Below are 12,876 nucleotides of genomic sequence, written 5' to 3'. Positions count from 1 at the left end.
GGCAGGTGCTTAACCAACTGAACCTCCCAGCCGCCCCAATACTAACAGCATTTTTTCTAGAATTAGAACAAATTATCCTAAAATTTATATGAAATCACAAAAGTCTCTGAATAATCAAAACAATCTTGAAAAAGAAGAATGAAATTGGAATTATCACAATCCCAGATTTTGAGATATACTACAAAGCTGTACTAATCAAAACACTATGGTACTGGCACAAAAATAGAGCTATTAATCAATGGAGCAGACTAGAGAGACTAGAAATAAAACCACAATTATATGGTCCATTTTTGACAAAGGAGGCAAGAATATGCAATGGGAAAAAGGCCATCTCTTCAACAAATGGTATTGGGAAAACTGGACAGCTACATGGAAAAGAATAAAACTGGACTACTTTCTTATACCATACACAAAAATAAACTCAAAATGGATTAAAGATCTAGAAGTAGGATCTGAAATCATAAAAATCCTAGAAGAGGGCACAGGCAGTAATTTCTCTGACATCAGCTGTGGCAACATTTTTCTAGATATGTCTCCTTAAACAAGGGAATAAAAACAAAAATAAACTATTGGGATTATATCAAAATAAGAAGCTTCTGCACAGCAAATAAAATAGTCAACAAAACTAAAAGACAACCTACTGAATGGGAGAAGATATTTGCAAATGATCTATCCAATAAAGTGTTAGTATCCAAAAAATACAAAGAACTTCTACAACTCAACACTCCAAAAATAAATAATCCAATTTAAAAAATGGTCTGAAAACATGAACAGACATTTCTCCAAAGACATACAGATCATTGACACACACACATGAAAAGGTGTTCAATATCACTAATCATCAGAGAAATGCAATTCAAAACCACAATGTAACATCACCTCACACCTATCAGAATGGCTAAAATAAAAAACAAAAACAAAAACAAGTGTTGGTGAAGATATGGAGAAAAAGGACCCTCGTATACTGCTGATGGGACTGTAAACTGGGGCAAGCACTGAAAAACAATATAGATGTTCCTTAAAAAATTAAAAATAGAATTACCATATGATCCAGTAATTCCATTACCTGTTATTTACCCAAAGGATGCAAAAAACAAAAAAACCCAAAAACCCATTAATTCAGAAAGATACATGCACCCTTATGTTTATAGCAGCATTGTTTACAATAGCCAAATTATGGAAGCAACCCAAGTTTCATTGGACAGATCAACAGAGAAAATGTGTGTATATGGTATACTTACACACACAGCATACACAAAAAATGGAATATTACTCAGCCATAAAACAAATGAAATCTTTCCATTTGCAACAGCATGGATAAATCTTGAAGGCATAATGCTAAGTGAAATAAGCCAGTCAGAGAAAGACAAATAGCATATGATTTCACTCATATGTAGAATTTAAGACAGAAAACAAAACAAAGAAAAAAGAGACAAACCAAAAAAAAAAACAACAAAAACAAAACAGACTCTTACCTACAGAGAACTGATTGTCACCAGAAGTGGGTGGAGTGACAGGTGAAAAAAGAGAAGGAGATTAAGAATACACTTACCATGATGAGCACTGAGTAATGTAGAGAATCGTTTAATCACTATATTGAACACCTGAATCTATCCAGTATGTTACCTATATTGGAAATAAAATGTAAAAAATGTAAAATAAAATGTAAAAAAGCAAACAAAACATTAACTGCAGAGTGGTATCTGTAAGTAGTTCTAATGCCTTAAAATTTGATTACATCTCTCAGTTAAACTGAGAGTGTGATCAAAACGGGGGAGTTGTTAAAAAAGAAAACTGTGTCACTTAGAGTTCCCAAACTGGGGCCTAATATCCAAATCGCAGTTTCAACCTCCCCCAGAAATGTAGTCTTTCCTGGTCAGTTAGGAATTTTCTGGTCTGCACCAGTGATGTCATCAGTCACATGAGCACTCTCCAACCAACCCCCCTCCCAAAGGAAGAGGAAATAATCTGCGTGGTAAGACCCCTGTCCTTTCCTCTAAAGGGGAATGACTGTGCCTGGAACAGTCTTTTCCTTTTGCTAATAACCTCCTTGCCCTACCCTCCTTCCTATAAAACCTTCTATTTTATACAACTTGGAGTGCCTCTCTACTTGCTAAATGAGGTGCTGTACAAATCATTAACCATTTAATAAAGCCAATTAGATCTTCAAATTTATTTGGTGGAATTCTCTTTGTTTTTAGCCCAGTTCACAATGCTTATTCCTTAGTTTCCACTACAGATTGTTTCTAAGGGTTAAGAATTCTAATATATGTAATTAAAGCCACTAGGAATAATAAAGGAAATCTCAAAATGTCAGCAAAGTAGGATGTGTTTTCAGTAAGAGAAGGTATGAGAAATGGAGATGTCGTGTGTGTATGTTTTTTTTTTTTTTTTTTTTTTTGAGATGTGTTTTTGTTGAAAGTAATGTTTTCCTAAAGTGAGGCTGGTTGTTTAAAGAAAAAACACAAAACAAAAAACCAAACAACAAAAAACAGGACAAAATCAGAATGCAGGGGAAAAAAAAGTTGTAGAAGGATTGCATAAAAGTAATCTTTAAAAAGGAATTTTAGTGATCAAGCTGGCTAAGAATTAAAAGAAGTTATTTAAAAGTGAGTTTTAATGTCATAAGCTGATACAAAATTAGAATTTGGTTTTCTATTAAAAGGACAAAGTTTTCTTGGAGTTTTGGTCTGCTTCTGATAAGATGATAAAAGTTTCTTTAACTTTTACATATTAAGTTTCATAATGATCTGTGATCCTATTTAGACAAGTGCTATAAAATCTTTTAAAGATATTTTTGACAAATTTCTCCAAATCTAAATGAAGTCTTTCTGCTCTGGAATATTCCAAAGGATTTATTAAACTATTAGGCTTATTTGATATGTAAATTACATGGGAAGCATTGTCAAAGAAGTAACACTGAGCCTTCTTTATATTGTATTTATAAGATTGGCACATATGCATAAAGTCCTTTCTGCTTCTGCGAAATATGATCCCTCGTTATCAGACTTCTGCTATCCTGATGTCCTTGTAACATGGCAATAGTGTACTCCTAAATCAGAGATTAAGATGGATAAACAATGACAATAAATTAAATGACAGTCAGGGCTATGGGAAACCCAAGATAGCTGCTTGGTTCTTCCTGGCTTCCTAATTAACCCCATCTCAGTTTTTCCATTCCTTGACCCACCATAGTGCATTTAAAAAGGATTCAAATTATGGATATAGACATTGGTAGAGAGACTTCTACAAAGTTGTAAAAAAACAGTCTACCAGTGATAGGGAAAAATCTGTGTTCTAAGAGGGCCGACTGAGCCAGCAAGGAAGTTCCAGTCTCTGCCCCAGGGCTCTTCTGGGTTCTTCTCCCTGCTCTGCTTCCCATGCATGCCAAAAGGCTTCCCGCATTCGCCAAAGTGCCAAGTATGGGGAAGTAGAAGTGTATAAATTACCCCCTCTGTCTGTGCTTGGGGCTCAGACCTTTGGAGATCATTCTCCTCTGAGCCCACCGGGGTTAAATAAACCTCCTATCCTCCAAGATTTCCGAGTGCCTCTTGGTTCTCCCGTCGGGTGATCCAGTCCAGGTTCTGTAACACCAGGAATGTCTAATCTCTTAGCTCTATAATCCCAGAAAAACTGTTTTTGCTCCCAGAGCCTTCAGACCTCTTTTTAGACCCTTTGAACACCCGTAGCTGGACTTCATTCAACCACCACTTAGTATGGGCTACCAATATGTTCTTATTTGTATATTTTCCAGATGGGTTGTAACTTTTCCCTGTTGCAAGGCTGATGCCTCACAATGGAACAAAAACTGTTATAAAATTGATGAGGGAACAGAAGGCAAGCTGAAGACAAAGCAGAAGCTGACACCCCCTCCCCCCCATAGGATGTATGTGACATTCCTCAGGCACTCCTGGCTGCCCTAAAGCTAAGGAAAGGAAAAACAAATAGTTAACTTATAGAGATCACAATCCTAGGAGACAGGAGTCTCCCTCAGTTTACTTACAAAAGCCTTAGCAATAGCTTCCAGAAGGGAATGTAAATACAATTAAATGTCTTTATAACCTGCAGCCCATGGACAGATACTTGAAGTGGGCAGAGTGTAATGTTCCTCCAGGAAGTTCCCAACTATCTTAATGCCTTACTAGAGGGGTAAACAACCTTAACTTGACAATGATGAGGCCTCTGGTATCCTGTGAGTCCTCTTTAGCATACGAAAGTTCTTTGGAAACCTCCCTTTTTCCTTACTTCCCCCAATCCCATAGTATATAATCAGCCACGCCTCACAACCCCGGTGGGGCAGCTCTTTCTGCCCATGGGTCCTGTCCCCGTGCTTTAATAAACCACCATTTTACACCAAAGACGTTTCAAGAATTCTTTCTTAGTCATTGGCTCTGGACTCTACCCCACTGAACCTCACCTATATTCTAAAACCCCATCAAGATGTTTCCTCCTTGGGGTACACCTTCCATAACCTCCAATGACTGAGGCACCCACTTCACTGGGAAAATTATACAAGCCTTAACAGAAACTTTGCAAACTTCTTGGAATTCTATCAGAATATAAACTTCTGCTGATCCCTTATTGTCTTAATGCTAGTATGACCTGCTACTGAAAGTCTCTAATGTCTTATGCTAAGTCTATCACCAACAGGTTAAAAAAGCCTTCCAGGATCCCAATTCAAAGGGTCCTGTTGGTCACAATCTGGAGCCTGGTGACTGGGTATTCTAGAGATGTCATCAGAGAAAGATAGTCCTCAAGCCCTGTTAGAAGGGACTTTACCAGTCTCCAGACCACTAACAACGCTGTAAAACTAAAAAAAAGTATTGAGCCTTGGGTACACGTCTCACAGCTAGAGAAGGCTCCACCTGACACCTGGTCCTTTACAGACACTGGATACCTCTGAATCAAATTAATGAGGAAGAGAAGCAGATGACATCTGAGTAGACTGCTTTCCCAAGACTCAGGACCAGGCCTGTAGTTATACTTCTACCATCATCACCATTTTAAATGATTAACACACTATATCCTACCTTTACCATCTTTGTAATATTACAACTTTTCTACCTACTAACCAATCCCTCAATTTCTAAAACCAATCTGGTGCCCCTAAAGGATATATTTTTGTTTGTGGCTATGATCATTAGCCTGGGGCCTACACATACCTTGACAACTAGAGAGAACTTGGTCTTACTTGCTTTTTATGCTGCCCTTTTTCCTGTCCTGCAATTGGTTACAAAACAAGCTCAAGGTACTCATAGCCCAGAAAAGAGGGCCTTCTGCATTCTATTACACATTCAAAGCTCCCTCAGAGTATGAGGATGGTTCTTACAGTCATAGTTAATATTGTGACCTCCTAGCTGTATTTTCTGGAGTCAAAGGCAATTATCTTGTCAAAATCCTTTTCTCCTGGGCAGACATAGGCAGGGGGTAGGGGGGGTGGGGGCAGTGCTCTAGAAGTTATATGAGAAATCTCAAACTGTAAGTAGAACTGTCTTATCCATTGCTAGAACCATTAGAGCCCAGGTCATAACCTGTATCTTAATTGTTACATAAGCTGTTTGTAATGTGCATTTCCTCAAGTAGTTCTGCTACTCAAAATGCCAAAAGAATGGTTGGAACTTAAAAAGTATTAATCAAACCTCCACTTTGACAACAAAAAATTAAACTTTAATTGACCGTAGCCTAAAGTCCCTCTCCCTAAAAGGCCTCCTTCTTCTTTCTCAAATGTGATCCTAGGAATCTCACACAACCGGCTTAGAGATATATAAGAATATTGAGAGTCTCCATTCTGAGGGACATGATAGCCAGAGCAGGGGCTAAACACTATGACAATGCAATGTGACCAAAACCAAAGGACTGATTATTGATGCTTTCTTGTTAAGAAAGATCTTGATCAAAAAAGGGAAATGTATCGGAGGTTTCAAAACTGAGCAATCAAGCCTAGCTAAGAGAGTCTCTTTTAAAATAGGGTCAGGAGGCCATAAGAAAGGGGGAATTATCTACTTTTTGCCAGACCTAAGTCTTCAGCCTGAACTTAACTTTCTTCTCACCATGACACCTGAATCATTCATATTCTTCACTTTGAAAGAAGCCAGTGTAGTTTAACAAGTTTTGTTCCACCATTTGCATATTAACTGAAGTAATCCCAGTTAACCTAGTTTTAATTCTTGTTTTGCACAGAAGACCTAAATGAGAACTGCACTTAGAACGTTTTGCCTTTATAACTTTGCTCAATCTCTGTCTTCCTTAGAACATGAATCAACTTTCTACCTGAATCTGTGTCTCCCAAACTGCAATTCTAATTGCCCAAATAAATGCCTGTTTCCTTAGCTTTTCAGTGAATTCCTTCTCGGACATCACCAAGATGTTGTAATTGCTTCACCTGATGAATTTTCTTCAAAGGTATACTCAGCTCAAGATGGTTGGGTTTGTATTATCATAAAGGATTAATCCCACCCCCTACCATGAGCTGAAAATTATCAGACTCCATCACCATTCTGCTCACTAGCAAACCATGGGCTTACAGATTACAAAAGCCAGTAACCCAGTTGCTGCCATACTTTCATGCCAGCCCAATACTAATAACAAGCAGCAACTGTCCCATCGGGGGACAGGCAAGGCATCAAAAATCCTCTGGGCTTCAGGCAGTCGTTGCAGAACATGCTCTTTAGCTTACAACTTGTCTTTTGTCTGCTCATTGGTCCAGTTCCCCAACTTTGAGGAATTTTTCATTTATTGTTTTGGTTCTAGTGTTGGTAACTTTCCTCCCAATAGCTGGCAAGCACTTTGGCTTAGAATTGCCAAGAAACTCACTCTCCTCCAGAAGAGCATGGCCTAGCAGATTCCTCCACAACCAGCATCTAGTTGGGTCCATTCAAATCTTACTTTGAAGAGGGACATTTTTGGTAAGTTTGTCTTTAGAATGACAACATAAAAGATGCCACAAAGTTTCAAAGTGACCCACCCTTTTATTTACAGGACAGTGAGCTCTTACCCTCAATGTGAGATGTTGCTACTGACTACAAACACATGGAATCTCTTAATTTCATCAGCCTTCCAGAGGTAAATGGGTATTTCCATAATTCCAGAAAATACATCACTATTTATTGATTTATTAACTGTAGAAAATAGTCATTGATATCAGAATATGAAAGATGAATATGGAGCTCACAGTTATAGTTTCTTCTCAGTTTTTCATATTTACATTTTAGATATTCTATCCTCCTATTTTAAATGTAAAAATGTATACAAACCTCTGTATCTTCAACAGTAATATTTGATTCCTTATTTTTTTTACAGTAAGAATATTAATACTTTTCTAACTCCCCTCATCCATATGCCAATCATTTTTAATGACTAAATAAAAATTGTGCTCTAGTTGACCAAGTAGAATACTGGATTATATTTTCTTCAGTAGGCTTCTAGTACAATAGAGAACTTATTTTATCAGTTACTTAAAAATATGCTCTTTTTTTGTTTTACTTCATATTTGGACTAATTCCTTCTCATCCAGTTTCCCCACATCCCTCCTTAGGCAACCCTGTTGCTCCACTCCTCTTGCATTACATGTCTTTATCATAGCCTAACTTTAACTTCATAGATGTGGGTTGTGTGCTATACTTTTTCCCTAGGTATCAAACTCCCAGAGTTCATTCTCTTAAGTTTTTTTTTTTTTTTAATAGAGATCTCATTCTAGGACTTCCCTTTGTTTATTTGGGTGGATCCACATTTTTAGATCCCAGGACTTCCTGCTCTTCGATTATTTTATTTTGATGAAGAACCTCAAGTAATTTCCTCAGAAGAGATGCTAAGAGGCAAACTTTCTGTCTTTTCATGTCTGAAAAGACCACGTTTCACCTTCCTATGAATTGAATCTAGGCTTAAATGGTTTTTATGTAATAATGAAAACTTTAACTTTGCAAAAACTGTAAGGGTCATTAATTAGAATATGTTACTATAGCTTCAAATATGTTTAAAAAAATAAAATATAATGAGATATAATTCCCTATTATAGTGGAAGAGCTCTTTCAGCAAATGGTCAATTAAATAGATAAAAGATAAATTTGAAACTCTGAATTACAAATTATGGAAAACTGCAGGCAACAAGAATATATACTTATTTCATGCATAGAAAAGCATATATGACCACAATTATAAGTAAATTATGAAGACCAAATGTCAAATAGATCTGGAAATTTGGGAGGGAAAATGAAATAGAAGATCAACCATGTCAAAGGTTGTGTTTTTGAAACTAATGAAAAACAGATTATCTTCTGGAAAGATTGATCAAGAGAAAAAAATCATAAAGAATATCTAGAATGAAATAAAAGATATATTGCATGGTATAGAGAGTGAAAAGTAATGGGAAAAAACATCATCAATTTTATGAGAATATAATGGACAACTTAAAATTTTAAGAAAAAAGAAATTGAAAACCTGAACAGATTTCTTAGTATTAAAAACATAGTAATATTTAACTATAAAAGAAATAACTGGCCCAGATGCCTTTGCTAGTTAGTTCTAGCAAATACCCAAAAGTAGTTTCAAATATGTATTTTATATCATACAATTTTGGGATACATCTAAGAATATAAGATAGATTATTAATCAACTAAAGTAATTAATTGCATTTACATATTAAAGAAAATCTCATGATCACCTCAAATGCTGATAAAGAATTTGATAAAATAGGACAAAACTATTAATAGATGATAGATACTAATTTGATATAGCAGTCTCCTAAAATGGTCCTCAATGATCCCTACCTTTTTTTTTTTTTTTTTAAGATTTATTTGTTTATTTGAGAGAGACAGCACAAGCAGGGGGAGCAGCAGGCAGAATGAGAGGGAGAAGCAGGCTTCCTGCTGAGCAGGGAGCCTGATATAGAGCTTGATCTCTGGACCCCGGGATCATGACCTGAGCCGAAGGCAGATGCTCAACTGACTGAGCCACCCAGGCACCCCTGATCCCTACCTTCTGGTATTCATGCACTTATGTAATTACTTCTTACATTGTATTGGTCTGCAATAAGATAACATTATGTGATTTTGACTCCTGCCTTGCTGTCTCTTGGATTGCTCACTCTAAGGGAAGCCAGCCATTATGTTGTGAGGGCATCCAAGCAACTTAATAGAGATGTCCATGTGGAAAGGATCTAAAGTAGCCATCTAACAAGAACCAACTTGCCAGCCATATGAGTTGGCCATTTTGGAAGCTGATACTCCAACTCCAATCTAGGTGACTAGAGCCCTAACTGACATTTTGACCATTCCCATGGCTGACATTTTGAATACATCTTCATGAGATGACCCAACACCAGAATCATACTCCTAAGGTACTCCAAGATTCATAACCCATAAGTAATAGGAGATAATATACTTTATTGTTGCTTTGAGACGTTGATTCTTTGTCATTTTAAATAAGAATTTTATTTAAATAAGATGCTTGACTTGAAGTGAAAACTATCTGGAATTCGTTTCTTTTAGAATAATTTATCCTTAAAGACAGATTGCCCTACATGTAATAGATATGTACAAAAAAGTTATAAAATTGTCCTTGGTTTTACAATGATAAATGAAAAACATTAAAATTCTCCAGTTGAATAAGGTAGGCAAGGATTTTTATGTTGTTCTTTTTTGTTGTTAAACAGTGAGAGCAAAATAACTTACTGGAATATAAAGATAAGAGCTGAATGAGCATGCCACCAATGGAGAAAGAGGGTATTTTCACAGAGCCAGTATTTTTAGGTCATCCCATCTCCTTCTGATGTTGATCAAAACATATCATTGGCCATTTACTTTAAAAGAATGCAATATATGCTTGTGCACATACACAGTTACTTTTTGTACAATAAAGAAATGGGGAAGGGGAAAATGAAAGAAGAGAGAAAACTACACTGCAGTAAGTCAGAATGTGGTGGAACCAAATTGTGGTTTTCTAATTGAGAATGTTTTCTTCGTCTGGAGGAAGGGGTTCTGGAGTAAAGTAGCAGGTTCCCTTTTTAGTAGACACCTCCTGTCTGCTGTAGGAACACATCAATTGTATCTCCATCCTCCATTTCCAACTGTGCAGGTGTGTCTCTTTCATTGATTGACTGCCCATCAAATCAGAATCTGATCAGCCTCATTGACAAACCATGTCATTCATAATAGGCTTTCATTAGTTTACTAAGTAGTGTATGCCTCTTAATCTTAAACTGTACCACAGAACCATCCTGCCCCATCAAATTAATTATGATCACTATTCTCAGTCTGGACTCCTTCTTTGCCTTTTCATAGGCCATGGCAAGTGCTAGAGTGTCCTCAACTGCTGCTTCATAAAGAGGTACCAGCTCTGCACCGAAGGAGCACACAAGCAGCACCAGGAGTGGCAGAAGAAGGTGGTGGCACTAGTATTGAGAAACTAATTTTTAAAGTAACTTGTTATGAAGCAATAGATAAATTAGATACCTGATAAAATGTTTTTATAAAAACTTACAGTATTCTTCATATACAATAATGAAATACTAAAATGCTAAATTTAAATAAAAAATAAAATGAGGAATCCTGATATTACTTGTTTTTAACACATATTTAAGAAGTTCTAGCCAGGGGCGCCTGGATGGCTCAGTTGCTTAAGTGTCTGCCTTTGGCTCAGGTCATGATCCTAAGGTCCTGGGATAGAGCCCCATGTCAGGCTCTCTGCTCAACAGGGAGCCTGCTTCTCCCTCTCTCTCTGCTACACACGTGCTCGCTCTCTCTCAAATAACTAAATAAAATCTTAAAAAAAGAAAGTTCTATCTAGCCCATTAAGATGCGGGGGGCAGCTTTTCCTGTGGGAATTATTGGGTTGAGAGGAGTGTAGTCTTCCCCCTTTTCCCCACTATGGTGTAGCAACCATTGATATCAGTTTACTCCAGAAAGGGGAGTTATCTGGCAAAAATGTAACTGCCTGCTGTTTTCAAGGCTTCCATTTAACCAGATATTGTGAACTTTGTTCAACTTGTGCAACAAAGACAGCACTGTGCTGCCAATTAGCAGGCCATCAAACCAGGGCTGGGTGTTGGGGTATGAAGAGAGTGTGGCTTAAATTCCCAGAATTCAAGATGGTGTGACTCACAGTTCTGCCCAGGGTGCTTTTGGAGATAAGTGTTGTGAAACCCTTTGTTTGCACCAGCCATAACCTCACACCACTGGCACAACACAGAATGAACATAACACAGATGTATTATGTCTTCTGCTCTGCTCTGGCTGCTTTAGCCTTACCTGTGCTGGTCATATCTAAAGGTCATGATATTGAGGAAGTTCCTGAACTTCCTTTGGTGGTTGAAAATGAAGTTGAAAGCTAAGATATGACTATGGAGTCTACTTTGCTTCTTAAGAAACTTAGGGCGTAGAATGAGATCATCAAGTCCCATGCCTCTCAGCAAACGAAAGCTGCAAAAGCAAAATGAGAAGTGGTCATTGTACACAGAGCAGGGGGGCTCTGAATCATCAATAAAAAGGACAAGAGTTGTCAAGGTCTTCAGAAACATCTTGGGAATTACTCTGCTTCATGTAAACAAACTCAACATTTTGAAACTTGCTCCTGGTGGGCACATGGAATGTTTTCTACATTTGGAATAAAAGTGCTTTAAGATAGATGACTTACCCTCAAGAGTAAATACAATCTTCCATGCACACAATTTTCAATACAGACCTTAATAGAATCTCAAAAATCACAGAGATCTGAAGATCCTCTTAGAACAACACAAAAAGTTTCATCATAGAGTCCTAAAGAAGAATCTACTGAAAAACCTGAGAATGATGTTGAAGCTAAACTCATATTCAAAGACCATAAACTAGAACAACATTCTTCACCAGGCCAAGAATCACAAGCTCCAGGTGGATAAAGCTGCAGTAGCACTAGAAGCCAATTCAGATGAGAAGGGGGTTCTAGCCAAGTAACCAGTAGTAGGGGAAAAAAGGGAAGAAGGCTATTGGTGTTAAGAAGCACAACTCTTTGGTGGGGAAAAAGGTTGCAGCTGCCAAGAACCCAGCCGCTGAAAAGATGCCAGCAGAAAAGACCCACCACAGAAAAAAAGCATGCTGCAAAAACTTAATTTATTCCATAAAGGTCAAATAATTTTGGGCAGCTTATTTTGAATAAAGACCTGATTAAAGAGGTAGTGAAAAGCAAAAATGGGAGAAAAAATTATAGATTATGAAATCAGAAAAATTTATAGACAGAAATTTGTCTTGATGGATATGGAAAAGAAAATCTATAGGGGCACCTGGCTGGCTCAGTCGTTAGGCATCCGCCTTTGGCTCAGGTCATGATCCCAGGGTCCTGGGATCGAGCCCCACATCAGACTCCCTGCTCTGTGGGGAGCATGCTTCTCCCTACCCCATTCCCCCTGCTTGTGTTCTCTCTCTGTCTCTCTCTCTGTCAAATAAATAAATAAAAAATCTTTAAAAAAAAAATCTATAAATGATTACAACTAGTAAGAGAATTTACTAAGTTAATCAGATAGGAAAGCAAAACACTGATGTTGCCAGTTCAAGATCCCAACATAGGAAGATCCTGAATTCACCTCCTCCTCCACCGACACATTGAATCTATGGCTACATGTGGAATAATTTCCTCTGGAAAAAAAAAAACAAACAAACCTAAAAACTAGCTAACAATTACACATTGAGCATACTAGGAAAAAAAAACCACATCAAAGAAGCTGTGACACAATCCCGTCATAAACCCCACCTACTTTTTTGTTGTTGTTTTGAGAGAGAGAGAGAGAAGGGGGGGGAGGCTGAGGGAAAAGGAGAGAATCTTAAGCAGACTCCATGTTGAGTGCAGAGCCTGATGCAGCGCTCAATCTTGTGACCCTGAGATCATGACCTGAGCCAAAATCAAGAGTCA

General features: G+C 37.5%; 2 pseudogenes; one reads left to right on the top strand and one right to left on the bottom strand.

Annotated features, from left to right (window-relative positions):
• Positions 1 to 9,981: 9,981 nt before the first annotated feature.
• LOC116632640 lies at positions 9,982 to 10,488 on the bottom strand (annotated as a pseudogene).
• Positions 10,489 to 10,791: 303 nt separating this feature from the next.
• On the top strand, positions 10,792 to 12,102 carry LOC116632528 (annotated as a pseudogene).
• The last annotated feature ends 774 nt before the right edge of the window (positions 12,103 to 12,876 follow it).

The sequence above is a fragment of the Phoca vitulina genome, unplaced genomic scaffold (genome assembly GCF_004348235.1).
Source record: "Phoca vitulina isolate PV1807 unplaced genomic scaffold, GSC_HSeal_1.0 scaffold1, whole genome shotgun sequence".
NCBI lineage: Eukaryota > Metazoa > Chordata > Mammalia > Carnivora > Phocidae > Phoca > Phoca vitulina.
Note: the sequence above shows the minus strand (reverse complement) of the source record. Positions and strands in the feature narration are given on the sequence as shown.